The following is a 16021-nucleotide window of genomic DNA, read 5'->3' as shown; positions in this document are numbered from 1 at the left end:
GTATTAGAAACAACATCTTCTTTTTTTTTTTTTTTTAAAGATTTTACTTTTTAAAAAGTAATTTCTACAACCAACATGTGGCCCAAACCCACAACCCCTGCAAGAGTTGCATGCTCTACTGACTGAGCCAGCCAGGCCCCCAGTCTTTTTTTGTAATTTTCAGTACAATATGCCTCCCAGAGTGGGCCTTGAACTCCCGATCTTAAAATCTAGAGTCACATGCTCTACTCCCTGAGCTAGACAGGCACACCTATAAACACATTCTTTCGTGAAAATTTTCTTTTTCTTTCTTTTCTCTTCTTTCTTTCTTTCTTTTTCTTTCTTTCTTTCTTTTTCTTTTAGTATTCAGGTATTTATTCTTTTTCATTCGTTCAGTCCCTTTAATTTACAAACTATTTTTAAAATTTGTTTATTTTTTTAATTTTAATCTGAGTTAGTTAGCATATAGTGCAACAATGATATCAGGAGTAGATTCCTTAACGCTCCTTACCCATTTAGCCAATCACCCCTCCCACAGCCGTTCCAGCAACCCTCTGTTCCCTATAATTAGGGGTCTCTTATGTTTTTGTACCCTTCCCTGTTTTTATATATTTTTTTGCTTCCCTTCCCTTATGTTCACCTGTTTTGTATCTTAAATTCCTCATATCAGTGAAGTCATATGATATTTGTCTTTCTCTGACTAATTTCTCTTAGCTAATATCCTCCCGTTCCATCCATGTAGTTGCAAATGGCAAGATTTCATTCTTTTCAATTGCTGAGTAATACTCCATTGAATTTATATACCACATCTTCTTTATCCATTCATCCATTGATGGACACTTGGGCTCTTTCCATACTTTGGCTATTGTCAATAGGGTGCATGTGCCCCTTAGAAACAGCACACCTGCATCCCTTGGATAAATACCTAGTAGTACAATTGCTGAGTCATAGGGTAGTTTTATTTTTAATTTTTAGAGGAACCTCCACACTGTTTTCCAGAGTGGCAGCACTCGTTTGCATTCCCAAAAACAGTGCAGAAGACATCCTCTTTCTCTGCATCCTCACCAACCTCTGTCGTTGCCTAGTTGTTAATGTTAGCCATTCTGACTGGTGTGAGGTGATATCTCACTGTGGTTTTGATTTGTATTTCCTTGATGATGAGTGATGCTGAAGATTTTTTCATGTGTCTATTAGTCATATGGATGTCTTCTTTGAAGAAGTGTCTATTCGTGTCTTTTGCCCATTTCTTCACTGGATTATTTTTTTGGAGGGGATGTTGAGTTTGATAAGTTCTTTATAGATTTTGGATACTAACCTTTATCTGATATGTCGTTTGCAAATGTCTTTTCCCATTCCATCGGATGCCTTTTAGTTTTGCTGATTCTTTTCTTTGCTGTGCAGAAGTTTTTATTTTGACGAGGTCTCAATAGTTCATTTTTGCTTTTGTTTCCCTTGCCTCTGAAGACGTGTTGAGTAAGAAGTTGCTGTGGCTGAAGTCAAAGAAGTTTTTGCCCGGTTTCTCCTCTAGGATTTTGATGGCTTCCTTTCTTACGTTTTGGTCTTTAGTCCATTTTGAGTTTGTTTTTGTGTATGGTCCAGATTCATTTTTCTGCATGTTGCCCTCCAGTTTTCCCAGCACCATTTGCTGAAGAGACTGTCTTTATTCCATTGAATATTCTTTCCTGCTTTGTCAAAGATTAGTTGGCCATACATTTGTGGGTCCATTTCTGGGTTTTCTGTTCTGTTCCATTGATCTCTGTGTCTATTTTTGTGCCAGTACCGTACTGCCTTGATGATTACAGCTTTTTAATACATCTTGAAGTCCTGAATAGTGATGCCTCCAGCTTTGGTTTTCTTTTTCAGGATTGCTTTGACTATTGGGGCTCTTTTCTGGTTCCATACAAATTTTAGGATTGTTTATTCTAGCTCTGTGAAGAATGCTGGTGTTATTTTGATAGGGATTGCATTGAATACGTAGATTGCTTTGGGTAGTATCAACATTTTAACTATATTTGTTCTTCCAATCCATGAGCATGGAATGTTTTTCCATTTGTGTGAGTGTGTGTGTGTCTTCAATTTCAGTCATAAACTTTCTATAGTTTTCAGCCCATAGATATTTCACCTCTTTGGTTAGGTTTATTCCTAGGTATTTTATGTTTTTGGTGCAATTGTAAATGGGATTGATTCCTTGGTTTCTCTTTCTGCTGCTTCATTATTGGTGTATACAAATGCAACCAATTTCTGTACATTGATTTTATATCCTGCAACTTTGCCGAATTCGTGGACCAGTTCAGACAGTTTTTTGGTGGAGTCTTTTGGGTTTTCCACATAAAGTATCATGTCATCTGTGCAGAGTGAAAGTTTGACTTCCTCCTTGTCTTTATTTTGTCTGATTGCTGAGGCTAGGACTTTCAACACCATGTTGAATAATAGTGGTAAGAGTGGACATCCTTGTAGTGTTCCTGACTTTAGGGGGAAAGCTCTCAGTTTTTCCCCATTGTGGATGATATTAGAGGTGGGTCTTTCATATGTGGCTTTTATGATCCCGAGATATGATCTTTCTATCCCTACTTTCTTGATGGTTTTTATCAAGAAAGGATGCTGTATTTTGTCAAATACTTCCTCTGCATCTATTGAGAGAATCATGTGGCTCTTGGCCTTTCTTTTATTGATGTGATGTATTACATTGATTGATTGGCAGATGATGAACCAGCCCTGCATCCCAGGAATAAATCCAACTTGACTGTGGTGAATAATTCATTTAATGTGTTGTCGGATCTTGTTGGCTAGTATCTTGTTGATAATTTTTGCATCCATGTTCATCAGGGAATTTGGTCTGTAGTTCTCCTTTTCAGTAAGGTCTTTGATTTTGGAATTGAGGTAATGCTGGCCTCATAGAATGAGTTTGAAGTTTTCCTCCCATTTATGTTTTTTGGAACAACTTCAAAAGACTAGGTGTTAACTCTTCTTTAAATGTTTGGTAGAATTCCCCTGGAAAGCCATCCAGCCTTGGACTCTGTTTTTTGGGGGAGATTTTTTATTACTAATTCAATTTCTTTACTGGTTGTGGGTCTGTTCAAATTTTCTATTTCTTCTTGTTTCAGTTTTGGTAGTTTTTCTTTCTGGGAATTTGTCCATTTCTTCCAGATTGCCCAATTTATTGGCATATAATTGTTCATAATATTCTCTTACTATTGTTTGTATTTCTGCAAAGTTGGCTGTGATCTCTTCTCTTTCATTCTTGATTTTATTTATTTGGGTCCTTTCCTTTTTCTTTTTGATCAGTCTGGCTAAGGGTTTATCAATCTTGTTAATTCTTTCAAGGAACCAGCTCCTGGTTTCATTGATATGTTTTTTTTATATATCATTGATTTCTGCTCCAATCTTTATTAATTCCTGTCTTCTGCTGGCTTAGGGCTTTGTTTGCTGTTCTTTTTCCCACTCTTTAAGGTGTAAAGTTAGGTTGTGTATATGAGACCTTTCTTCCTTCTTTAAGAAGGCCTGGATTGCTATATACTTCCCTCTTATGATTGTCTTTACTGCTTCCCAAAGGTTTTGGGCTGTCGTGTTTTAATTTTCACTGGCTCCCATGTACTTTTGAATTTCCTCTTTAATTATTGGTTAACCCATTCATCCTTTAGTAAGATGTTCTTTAATCTCCATGTATCCACGTGTTGCCTGTAGAGTTGGAGTTTCTGGTAATGTTCCTCTGGTCTTTCTAGTCGTTTGGTCTTTTTGTCTTGTTTTGTCTTTTCTCCACTTAGAGAGTCCCCCATAAAATTTCTTTCAGCGTTAGTTTAGTGGTCATGAACTCCTTTAGTGTTTGTTTATCTGGGAAACTCTTTATGGTCCTTCCATTTTGAACGACAGCCTTGCTGAAAAAGAATTCTTGGCTGCATATTTTCCTATTCAGAACTTTGAATATATCTTGCCACTCCTTTCTGGTCTGCCAAGTTTCTGTGGATAGGTCTGCTGTGAACATGTTCTCTCTTCCCTTATAGGTTAAGGGGGAAACCTTTTATAATTCTTTCCTTGTCTGTGTATTTTGTGAATTTGACTATGATATGCCTTGGTGATGGTTGGTTTTTGTTGAATATATTGGGAGTTCTCTGTTTTTCTTGGATTTTGATGTCTGTCTCCTTCTCTAGATTAGGTAACTTTTCCACTATGATTTGCTCACATAAATCTTCTGCCCCTTTTTCTCTCTTTTCATCTTCTGGGACTCCTATGATTCAGACATTATTCTTTTTAATGTATCTCTGAGTTCTCTAAGTCTTGTATTTCCTTCCTTTTTTCTGCTTCATTATTCTCCACAATTTTGTCTTATATATCACTAATTTGCTACTCTGCTTTGTCTATCCTTGCTGTCATGGCAACTATTCAAGATTGCATCTCGGTTATAGGATTTTTAATTTCATCGTGACTAGGTTATACTTCTTCTACCTCCCCAGAAAAGGAGTGTATGGTTTTTTCAGTCCCAACTAGTATTCTTATTATGGTGATTCTAAGTTCTAGTTCAGACATCTTGTTTATATCTGTGTTGATTAAGCTCCTGGCTTTCATATCTTCCTGATCTTTCTTTTGGGGTGAAATTCCTTAGTTTTGTAATTTTAAGGAAGAAAAAATAATAAAATTAAAAAATTAAAAACAGAACAAAAATCATAAAAGCTAGATCCTGCGTGTGTTTTGGTCTACTTGTTGAGAGAATCTTGATAGAAGACAGAAAAAGGGGAAAGAAAAGAAATGAAAAGAAAGAAAAGAAGGTTAAGAAAAAATTTAAAAATTAGAAAATGTATACATTAAAATAGAATAAAATGAAATAAAGGAAGTGAAATTGAATTAAGAATTTACAAAAAAAATTTAAAAACATAGTAAAAAATAATTTAAAAAATTTTTAAATAAATTAACCAGCAAACAGAATGAAACCCAAATGAAGTTACATCCTGTTTCCCTTAGAACTCAAACTATGAAGCACTCTATAGTCCATACACTAAGCAGGTAGAGGGACTTGTGGTGGTCCTCTAGGGGATATGCTTGGAGGTTACAGTTGGGTGGGGCTCCAGTGCAATGGCTCCGATGTCTACTAGGTGGTGCTGATAAACTTACTGGGGTGGTAGGTGTGGCGTGCATGGATGTGCACCTGCATTTGTGTGTGGGGTGGGGGAGAGGTGAAAATGGCTTCACCTACTTTCCTACTCTCTGGCACAGGAACTTTGCACTCTCATTGACCCACAATCAAGCACCCTTCCTTTGTCTCAGGCTTCTGTCCACTGCCCGCCTCAATCCTGTCCGTGTCCAGCCATTCACCTACCAGGTGGCACCTTCCCCCAGAGTTTTATCTCAGATGGGGCTGTGTTTCCAAAACCCTCACTTCAGAGACCCTTTTGGCTTGGACTCCTGCGGATTCTCTGGGGGAGTGTCTCACTGAGCAGTGGCCCGGTGCTGGCTTGCCCAAGAAAATGTTCGTGCATTTGCACAGCAGCAGAAGTTCAGAGATTATGGCAATTCACAATACACAGCCAGCACCAGGTTTCACCATATTCTGGAGTCTTTGTCCCAATATCAGCAAACGTGGCTGCTCTCTGGGGTCTGCTGGAACCTTTGTCTATGGGGAGGCCATATGGCCTCTACCAAATGCTCTCCAGGCAGAGAACTGCCTCTCCCCATGTGGGCACAAGAACCCCTCAAACCTCTCTGCCTGCTCCTGGAGGTTCACCCTACTTCCTCACCAGAGCACCACCAGGCACTGAGCTCAGGAATTTCAGACTCTGTGCTCTACTGTTTATAGAATCCTAATGGTACTAAAACCCTCTCTTCTCTCCCCATCAGTGATTTCGAGGAACAGATTTCTTGTTCAGTCCCCTGAGAGTGTTTTCACTCTTTCTCTTTCTCTCCAGCTGCTTTCAGGGGAGTGCTTTTCCTGCAGATGCACTGCACTCTCTTCCCCACCCCCCTTTCTCTGTCCTTTTTCCACAAAAACAGCTTATCATTATCCTCAGTTTATCTATCATCCATGGCTTTTCTCTCCCCCAGTTCACCTCTCTCCACCAAGTACCTGCTGAGTTCTGTGGCTCAAGTCATGCAGATTGTTGTGTTAATCCTCAGATCCATTTCCTAGGTGTACAAAATGGTGTGGTGTTGATCTAGCTGCATTTCAGGGATGAGACAAGCTGAGAGGTTCCATGTTGTTCTGCCATCTTAAACCTTCCCCATAGTCCAAAATTCTGATGGAAAATTTCAATGTTTGCTGCTGTTATCAACCCTGTATTTTTTTTAATTAAAAAAATTTTTAATGTTTATTTATTTTTGAGACAGAGAGAGACAAAGCATGAACGGGGGAGGGTCAGAGACAGAGGGAGACACAGAATCCGAAGCAGGATCCAGGCTCTGAGCTGTCAGCACAGAGCCCGACATAGGGCTCGAACTCACAGACTGTGAGATCATGACCTGTGCTGAAGTCGGACGCTTAACTGACTGAGCTACCCAGGCGCCCCAACCCTGTAAGTATTATTAATAGAAAGTTTTACTATTTCAAAGACTTTACTGTGTGAAGTTCATTTACAAAAAGTTCTTCTTGATTATTGCTAATTGTTCATTGCATTCTGAGCACTGACAGCATGCTTTCAGCACGTTCACATTCACACAGCCTTGGAGCATGATTTGCACATAATATTTACATGGCTAGCAAGAGTAAGACACCAGTGAGTTTTGGCAGAGTAGCAGGGTTTTTTTTCTTTAATTTTAGAAATGTCAAATAGTATTGAACTAAATCATACACAGTCTGGAAGCCACTCCCACTCGTTATAACATCTGTACAATAGTAGATGCTCTGTTACACATCAGGCTGTGATTCATCACTAGTGTTGTGGCTCCCTGTTTCCTCTCAGACCCAGAAGATTCATGATTAGTATATTTCAAAGCAATATTAAAAGGTATTTAAGCTTTGTCACTTCATTCTTACTGCTTATTTCTTTGTATTCTATTTCAGTTCTTGAATTTACATCTATTATTTCCACAAGAATTGTTGCATACTGACCATAAAAACAAAGAAAAAGTCAAACGTACATGGTTTCAGAAGTTATGCAACATGAGGATAATGATAAATTGAAGACTCTCCTAATCTCAGAGAGAAGAAATACAATGCAGATCGTTGTCCAAACTGCCTTTGGATCACGAATGCAGCATTAGCTCTGCTCGCACACCCAACCTGCCCACCTGCCCTGCACATTTTGGACTTCCAACTCCCGCCCCCGTCCCATAAGCCATTTCCTTGAAATTCTCCCACCTCTCACTCTATGCACGTATCTTCTTGTATCTGTTTCCCTGAGCACCCTGACTAACACAGTACTGTGACAGGCACAAAGGATAGGGATCTACAAAAAAGAAAACTCACCGTTTACATGGAATGCACAGAGGCAGGTGGTGAACGTGCAATCACGTGATGCTCATTGGCCATGGCTGCACATGAGCAGAAGCTACCCATTTTACCCAGGTTGCAGCAGGGGGTTGGAGGAGGGAGGCAAACTGTCCCCAAGGAAGTAACATTTCAGCGGAGACCAGAAGGATGTAAGACCAACGGTTGTGGCAGAGAGATGGGGAGAGTGTGCCACATGAGGGAAGAAGGATGAATCAAAGGTCCTGGGATAGAATGGAGTTTGAGGGACAGAACAGGAGGAGCAGGGAGGCTAGGACAAGAACAGCTGCAGGCTGTGCCTTCTCTTGGAGCATCCCTCTCTACTCCTGCACCTCCTCCTTCCCACTCATCACCTGGATCCCTTGGTGACTTCTGGGGCTCTACAACTGTCACATAGCAGGACTGGAAGGCCCTGTGCCTTGTAGCTTCATGGCTTTGTTCTAGAGATAAAGAAACCTAGGCCACAGAAGGGAGTGACTTTCGCAGGAAACAGAGGGTGTGGTGGGGCTGGAACCCCTGACTCTGAGGCCAGTGCCTTTTCCACAGTGACAGGGAGGGTGATGTGAAAGAAGGGGACCTTGGTCAGAAGAGAGGTGGGACTAGCAGGGGTTGGGATGCTACGACATCACAGCAGCGGACTTGGAGAGGGTCCCATTCCAGGGTACTAACACCTCAGCCAGAGCCATGAGAGAATATTTCTAAATCTCCCCCACTCCTTCTGATGCCTCCACTTCTTCAAACCCTGTTCAAGATCAGCTTTTTCACGGAACTTTTCTTTTTTGAGAAAGATAGAGAGCATGAAAGCACGTGAGAGCAGGGGAGGGGCAAAGCGAGAGGGGAAAGAGAGAATCTTAAGCACATTCCATACCCAGCACGGAGCCCCATCTCACAACTGTGAGACTAATCAAGAGTTGGATGCTTAAGCAACTGAGCCACCCAGGTGCCCTGATGGCACTTTTATTTTCGGGGATTAGAGTAACATTTCTTTTTTGTTTTGCTGAATCCCATCAGTGTACAATGGGTATGGGATTTGAATATCACTTTGGCGGTGGGGGGTGGGGTGGAGGTTGTTGTGTCATTGCCTTTCCACTATTTTATTCTGTATGCCCTGTCTCTCCTATCATACAACACGAGCATGCACACACATGCACACACAGACATTCACACTTATTCCCCACACATGGATAATTAGTACCTCACTCATAAATACTGGAGCTTCCTCTGAAGGCACTGGTTCCTACCTCAGGAATGCACTGTCTACAGCATTTTTCCTTGGCTGTGTCTGAACCAGCTCCAGAAGTCCTCGCATTTACTGTCTTGGGATTCATTAACTACCAACCTGTCATCTGCCATGAAAATGAGGAGATGAAGAGAAAGTCTTGAGTCCAGTGGCTGATGGAAGAGCCAAGATTTTTGACAACAAGACCTAGATTTTCACAAGCCAAATGAAGAGTAACCACTTAATTCTGAGAAACATGAAGCAATACTACAACCACCCCACGGAGCACTGTCTCACAAAGAACACCATGAAAGAAAGCCTAAGTCTGGTAGACAGCCAAACCTTCAAGAGTTGTGGCATCTTAGTCTTTGGAGTAGATGCTTTTCAAAAAGTCCTTGCCTTAGCCCTCCCCATTTTGAAACTTTCCACAGAGCCTCTCAGAACACATGACCCACCAGCCTCTGACTATAAGGTCAACCTGAGGTGCTGTGTGGCTTGGGATTTTGACCTGCAGATATCACTTTGACCTGGTAGTGTGTTCTCCAAGGCTAGAGGGGAGGCAGTCTAGCCTTAACCAAAGAAGTGAAATACCTGTGCTCTGAAACTATAAAACACTGAGCAAAGAAATTGAAAATGACATCATGAAATGGAAAGACAATCAATGCTCATGAATTGGAAGCACAGATATCAAAATGTCTATACTACCAAAAGCAATTTACACATTTAGTGTGATCCCTACGAAAATACCAGCAGCATTTTTCACAGAACTAGAAACACTCAATCCTATATTTGTATGGAACCACAAAAGACCCTGAAGAGCCCAAGAAATCTTGAAAAAGAAAAGCAAAGCTGGAGGCATCAGAATTCCAGACCCCAATTTTACAAAGCTGTAGTAATCAATACAGTATGGTACTGGCATAAAAATAGACACACATTTCAACAGAACAGAGTAAAAAATCCAGAAATAAACCCACAATTATATGGTAAGTTAATCTTTGACAAATCAGGAAAGGGCATTCAATGGGAAAAAGACTTCTTCAACAAATGGTATTGGGAAAACTGGACAACGACATGCAGACAAATGAAACTGCACCATTTTCATATACCACACACAAAAATGAATTCAAAATGGATTAATTACCTAAGTGTGAGACCTGAAACCATAAAAATCCTAGAAGTGAGTACAGGCAGTAAATTCGCTGACATCGGACATAGCAACATTTTTCTAGGTATTCTCTTAAGGCAAGGGAAAGAAAAGCAAAAATAAACTATTGGGACTACATCACAATATAAGCTTCTGTACAGCAAAGGAAACAACCAACAAAACTAAAAGACAACGTATAGAATGGGAAAATATATTTGCAAATGACATATTTGAAAAAGGTTTATTATCCACAATACAGAAAGAACTTATATGATTCAAAACATAAGACAAAAAAATGCCAATTAAAAAATAGGCAGAAGACATGAACAGATAGCTTTCCAAAGAAGACATCCAGGTGGCCAAAAGACACATGAAAAGATGCTCAACGTCACTCATAATCAGGGAAATGCTCGTGAAAACCTAGTGCTCATCCCAACAGGTGCCCTCCTCAATACCCATCACCCACCTTCCCCTACCTCCCACCACCCCCCCCATCAACCCTCAGTTTGTTCTCAGTTTTTAAGAGGCTCTTATGGTTTGCTTCCCTCCTTCTCTAACCTTTTTTTTCCCTTCCTCTCCCCCATGGTCTTCTGTTAAGTTTCTCAGGATCCAAATAGGAGTGAAAACATATGGTATCTGTCTTTCTCTGTATGACTTATTTCACTTAGCATAACACTCTCCAGTTCCATCCACGTTGCTACAAGAGGCCATATTTCATTCTTTCTCATTGCCACGTAGTATTCCATTGTGTATATAAACCACAATTTCTTTATCCTGTATCCCTTGGGTAAATTCCTAGCAGTACTATTCCTGGGTTATAGAGTAGATTTTTTGAGGAACCTCCACACTGTTTTCCAGAGCGGCTGCACCAGTTTGCATTCCCACCAATAGTGCAAGAGGGTTCCCATTTCTCCACATCCTTGCCAGCATCTATAGTCTCCTGACTTGTTCATTTTAGGCACTCTGACAGATGTGCGGTGGTATCTGAGTGTGGTTTTGATTTGTATTTCCATGATGAGAAACGACGTTGAGCATCTTTTCATGTGCCTGTTGGCCATCTGGATGTCTTCTTTAGAGCAGTGTCTATTCATGTTTTCTACCCATTTCTTCACTGGATTATTTGTTTTTTGGGTGTGGAGTTTGGTGAATTCTTTATAGATTTTGAATACTAACCCTTTGTCTGATATGTCATTTGCAAATATCTTTTCTCATTCCGTTGGTTGCCTTTTAGTTTTGTTGATTGTTTCCTTTGCAATGCAGAAGCTTTCTATCTTCATGAGGTCCCAAGAGTTCATTTTTGCTTTTAATTCCCTTGCCTTTAGGAAATGTGTCAAGTAAGAAATTGCTGCGGCTGAGGTCAGAGAGGTCTTTTCCTGCTTTCTCCTCTAGGGTTTTGATGGTTTCCTGTCTCACATTCAGGTCCTTTATCCATTTTGAGTTTATTTTTGTGAAAGGTGTAAGAAAGTGGTCTAGTTTCATTATTAGGCATGTTGCTGTCCAGTTCTCCCAGCACCATTTGTTAAAGAGACTGTCTCTTTTCCATTGGATATTCTATCCTGCTTTGTCAAAGATTAGTTGGCCATATTTTTGTGGGTCCAATTCTGGAGTGTCTGTTCTATTCCATTGGTCTATGTGTCTGCTTTTGTGCCAATACCATGCTGTCTTGATGATTGCAGCTTTGTAGTAGAGGCTAAAGTCTGGGATTGTGATGCCTCCTGCTTTGGTCTTCTTCAATATTACTTTGGCTATTCGGGTTCTTTTGTCGTTCTATACAAATTTTAGGATTGCTTGTTCTAGTTTCAAGAAGAATGCTGGTGCAATTTTGATTGGGATTGCATTGAATGTGTAGATAGCTTTGGGTAGTATTGACATTTTGACAATATTTATTCTTCCAATCCATGAACACGGAATGTTTTTCCATTTCTTTATACCTTCTTCAATTTCCTTCATAAGCTTTCTGTAGTTTTCAGCATACAGATCTTTTACATCTTTGGTTAGATTTATTCCTAGGTATTTTATGCTTTGTGCAGTTGTGAATGGGATCAGTTTCTTTATTTGTCTTTCTGTTGCTTCATTATTAGTGTATAAGAATGCAACTGATTTCTGTACATTGATTTTGTATCTTGAAACTTTGCTGAATTTATGTATCAGTTCTAGGAGACTTTGGGTGGAGTCTATCGGGTTTTCCATGTATAGTATCATGTCATCTGCAGAAAGTGAAAGGTTGACTTCATCTTTGCCAATTTTGATGCCTTTGATTTCCTTTTGTTGCCTGATGGATGATGCTAGGGCTTCCAACACTATGTTAAACAGCAGTGGTGAGAGTGGACATCCCTGTCGTGTTCCTGATCTCAGGGGGAAAGCTCTCAGTGTTTCCCCATTGAGGATGATATTAGCTGTGGGCTTTTCACAAATGACTTTTATAATGTTTAAGTATGTTCCTTCTATCCCGACTTTCTCGAGGGTTTTTATTAAGAAATGATGCTGAATTTTGTCAAATGCTTTTTCTGCATCAATTGACAGGATCATATGGTTCTTATCTTTTCTTTTATTAATGTGATGTATCACATTGATTGATTTGCAAATGTTGAACCAGCCCTGCAGCCCAGGAATAAATCCCACTTGATCATGGTGAATAATTCTTTTTATATGCTGTTGAGTTTGATTTGCTAGTATCTTATTGAGAATTTATACATCCATATTCATCAGGGATATTGGCGTATAGTTCTTTTTTTTTGCTGGGTCTCTGTCTGGTTTGGGAATCAAAGTAATGCTGGCTTCATAGAATGAGTCTGGAAGTTTTCCTTCCCTATTTTTTGGAACAGTTTGAGAAGGATAGGTATCATCTCTGCTTTAAATGTTGGTAGAATTCTCCAGGGAAGCCATCTGGTCCTGGACTCTTATTTGTTGGGAGATTTTTGATAACTGATTCAGTTTCTTCTCTGGTTATGGGTCTGTCCAAGTTTTCTATTTCTTCCTGTTTGAGTTTTGGAAGTGCTTAGGAATTTGTCCATTTCTTCCAGGTTGTCCAGTTTGTTGGTATATAATTTTTCATAGTATTCCCTGGTAATTGCATGTATTTCTGAGGGATTGGTTGTAATCATTCCATTTTCATTCATGATTATCTATTTGGGTCATCTCCCTTTTCTTTTTGAGAAGCCTGGCTAGAGGTTTATCAATTTTGTTTATTTTTTTCAAAAAAACAACTCTTGGATTCATTTATCTGCTCTACAGTTTTTTTTAGATTTTATATGTTTATTTCTGCTCTGATCTTTATTATTTCTCTTCTTCTGCTGGGTTTGGGGTGTCTTTATTGTTCTGCTTCTAGTTCCTTTAGGTGTGGTGTTAGATTTTGTATTTGGGATTTTTCTTGTTTCTTGAGATAGGCCTGGATTTCAATGTATTTTCCTCTCAGGACTGCCTTTGCTGCATCCCAAAGCGTTTGGATTGTTGTATTTTCATTTTCGTTTGTTTCCATATATTTTTGAATTTCTTCTCTAATTCCCTGGTTGACCCATGCATTCTTTAGTAGGGTGTTCTTTAACCTCCATGCTTTTGGAGATTTTCCAGACTTTTTCCTGTGGTTGATTTCAAGCTTCATAGGATTGTGGTCTGAAAGGGTACATGGTATGACCTCAATTCTTGTATGCTTATGAAGAGCTGTTTTGTGACCCAGTATGTGATGTATCTTGGAGAATGTTCCATGTGCACTTGAGAAGAAAGTATATTCTGTTGCTTTGGGATGCAGAGTTCTAAATACATCTGTCAAGTCCATCTGACCCAGTGTATTATCCAGGGCCCTTGTTTCTTTATTTACCGTGTGTCTAGATGATCTATCCAACCTAGATATTTCTCCTACCCTGCACTCTATATCCAGCTGCAAGCTCGCTTGCATTTCTAATATGCATCTCAAACTTGACATTCCTAAACTGGATGCCTATAATGCTGCTTCCCCCAAAGTCCTACTTCCATAACGTTCTCATTTCCATGGAAGGCATTCCACATTTCTACTTGCAATCTGAAATATTGGATGCCCTCTGTATTCCTCCTTCTTACAACTCAGAATTAATCCAATAGGAAATGCCACAAAGTTCATTAAATACACCCAGAACCAAATCATGTCTTATTACTTTCCTTCCATACCCTAGACATACAGCTGACATCCCCCTCCTGGAACACTGCACTCGTTTCCTACACTTTTTCCTACTGGTCCCTCGCCCTTCACTTCTCGATTCTGCACAGCAGCAAACAGATGCTTCTAAAGAAAACTACATTCTTGTAACTCCACACTCAACAAAAGAAAAGTCAAAACCCTTATAATATCCTGCGGGCTAGACATCTGACCTCATTTCACATGCTCTCTGCTCCAGTCACAGTGGCCTCTCACCCTTCCCTAAACACAGGACACGATCCTGCTCTAGTACATGTGCACTGAAGGTTCCCCTGCTTGGAATGAACTCCCTGAGACATGCTCTTCAACAATTCCTTCATGGGTCCCCTGTGTGCCTCAGTCGGTTAAGTGTCCGACTCTGGGTTTTGGCTCAGGTCATGATCTCGCGGTTTGTGAGATGGAGACCCACACTACACACAAAGCCTGCTTGGGATTCTTTCTCTCTCCCTCTCTCTCTGACCCTCCACGGCTCTGTCTCTCTTTCTCTCTCTCAAAATAAACAAACTAAAAAACAAAACACAAAAACAAAAACAAAAAAAAGCTCCACCAATTCCTTCATGTCCTTCACATCTCCCAGAACTCACCTTCTCATTGATCCCTTTAGTAAAGTAGCCACCTTCCCCGTCACAGCACAGGAGACTCTCTGGGTGGCCTTCCTCAAAGCACCTACCAACCTCCAATTTAAACACTTCTCTTATTTACTATGTTTATTTAATATACAGCTAACCTCTGAATTACACTGGTTTGAACTATGCATATCCACCTATATGCAAAATTTTCTACCATAAGATTGTCAATGCTATTTCTCTTATATATGATTTAATATTTTCTCCAGCTTTATTTATTGCAACAATACACTATATATGTAACATAAAATATATGTGCTAAGCGACTGCTCAAGTTTTCAGCAAGGCTTCTATCCAACAGTAGGTTATTATTAGTAGTACTTAAGTTGTAGGGGAGTCAAAACTTATACTTGCATTTCTGACTGCACAATGGTGTCATTGCCCTCTATCCCCACATTGTTTCAGGGTCAAATGCAATCTACCCCATCACTACTAGGACATATTCTCTACAACACCAGCATGTTTGCCTCTTCTTAGAGTCACTGAGGTGTCCTAGATGAAAAAATAGTGGGTCCTGCACGTGGCACATGACACTATCAGTGGAACGATTGGTCAGCGGAGAGGACCTCTGTCTTCTGGATGAGCCTCAGGCACAGCCCGTCCGTGGCAGCTCCCGCACAAAGTACCCCCATCTCACCATCAGTGCCGCCTCTACTTTCCCCCAGGGCTGCTCTTCCCTCCCTCTCTCTGCTCAGCTCCCCCCCCCCCCCCCGCCCCCACAGCATTTCCCCTGCACAGCACAGCACACAGTTACAGTCCTGTCTTCAGAATCAGGCTCCATGGGCCTTAGGCTCAATGGGGCCCTTTCTCCAACCACACAGAAATCTACACTAGACCCTGCTTTATAAATCCATGAATGTGGATGGGAACCAGCACCAACATCACTAGAACTAAGGGCAGGAAGAGGGGGCAGAGAGGCAGAGAAGGTAGAAACTAACTGAAGTTGAAAAAGGATGAGAAACTCTCAGATTCCTCTCTGTCTACCTCAGGATGTAAAGAATAATCCAGAAGACAACTCAAGAGGGAGGAGATGGATGAATCTGAAAATTCATGTCTCCAAACCACAGAGACTCCTGTGTGCAGGGCCCACCTAGGCCTGTGGAAACAACAGCCCAAAGGACTCCTGCTGCTGTAACTGCCAGTTCATCCAGGAAGAATGAGACAGGAACTCAGACACAGGAGCAAGAACAGGCCTGATGCTCCACAGAAAAAAATAAAAAACACCCAAAAGATGGGGCTGAGGGCTCAACCCAGGATGGAGCCTGGGATGACCCAGTCACAGGAAGCACTTGCTGCACAAGGTCCTTGTGACAGGTAATGTCTGAGTCCCTGTGATCACAGGTCCTAGTGACATAAGGTTCCACAGAAGGGACAAGGACAAGGAGCAGAGACACGACCCAGCTGAGGAGTGAGCACGTCATGCCAATGGTGCACTGAGCACCGACTGGACACAGGCCCCATCCACACT

At 40.7% G+C, this 16021-nt stretch overlaps 1 protein-coding gene across 5 annotated transcripts in view; it reads left to right on the top strand.

The window, feature by feature from the left end:
• The window catches only part of LOC123609586 (DLA class I histocompatibility antigen, A9/A9 alpha chain-like), a 592486-nt gene that overhangs the window by 505878 nt on the left and 70587 nt on the right, over positions 1 to 16021 (top strand). The gene's annotated exons all lie outside the window — the stretch shown is intronic.

The sequence above is a fragment of the Leopardus geoffroyi genome, chromosome B2, assembly GCF_018350155.1.
Source record: "Leopardus geoffroyi isolate Oge1 chromosome B2, O.geoffroyi_Oge1_pat1.0, whole genome shotgun sequence".
Taxonomy (NCBI): Eukaryota; Metazoa; Chordata; class Mammalia; order Carnivora; family Felidae; genus Leopardus; species Leopardus geoffroyi.
The sequence above is the reverse complement of the archived record's forward strand: the minus strand, read 5'-3'. Positions and strand labels throughout refer to the sequence as shown.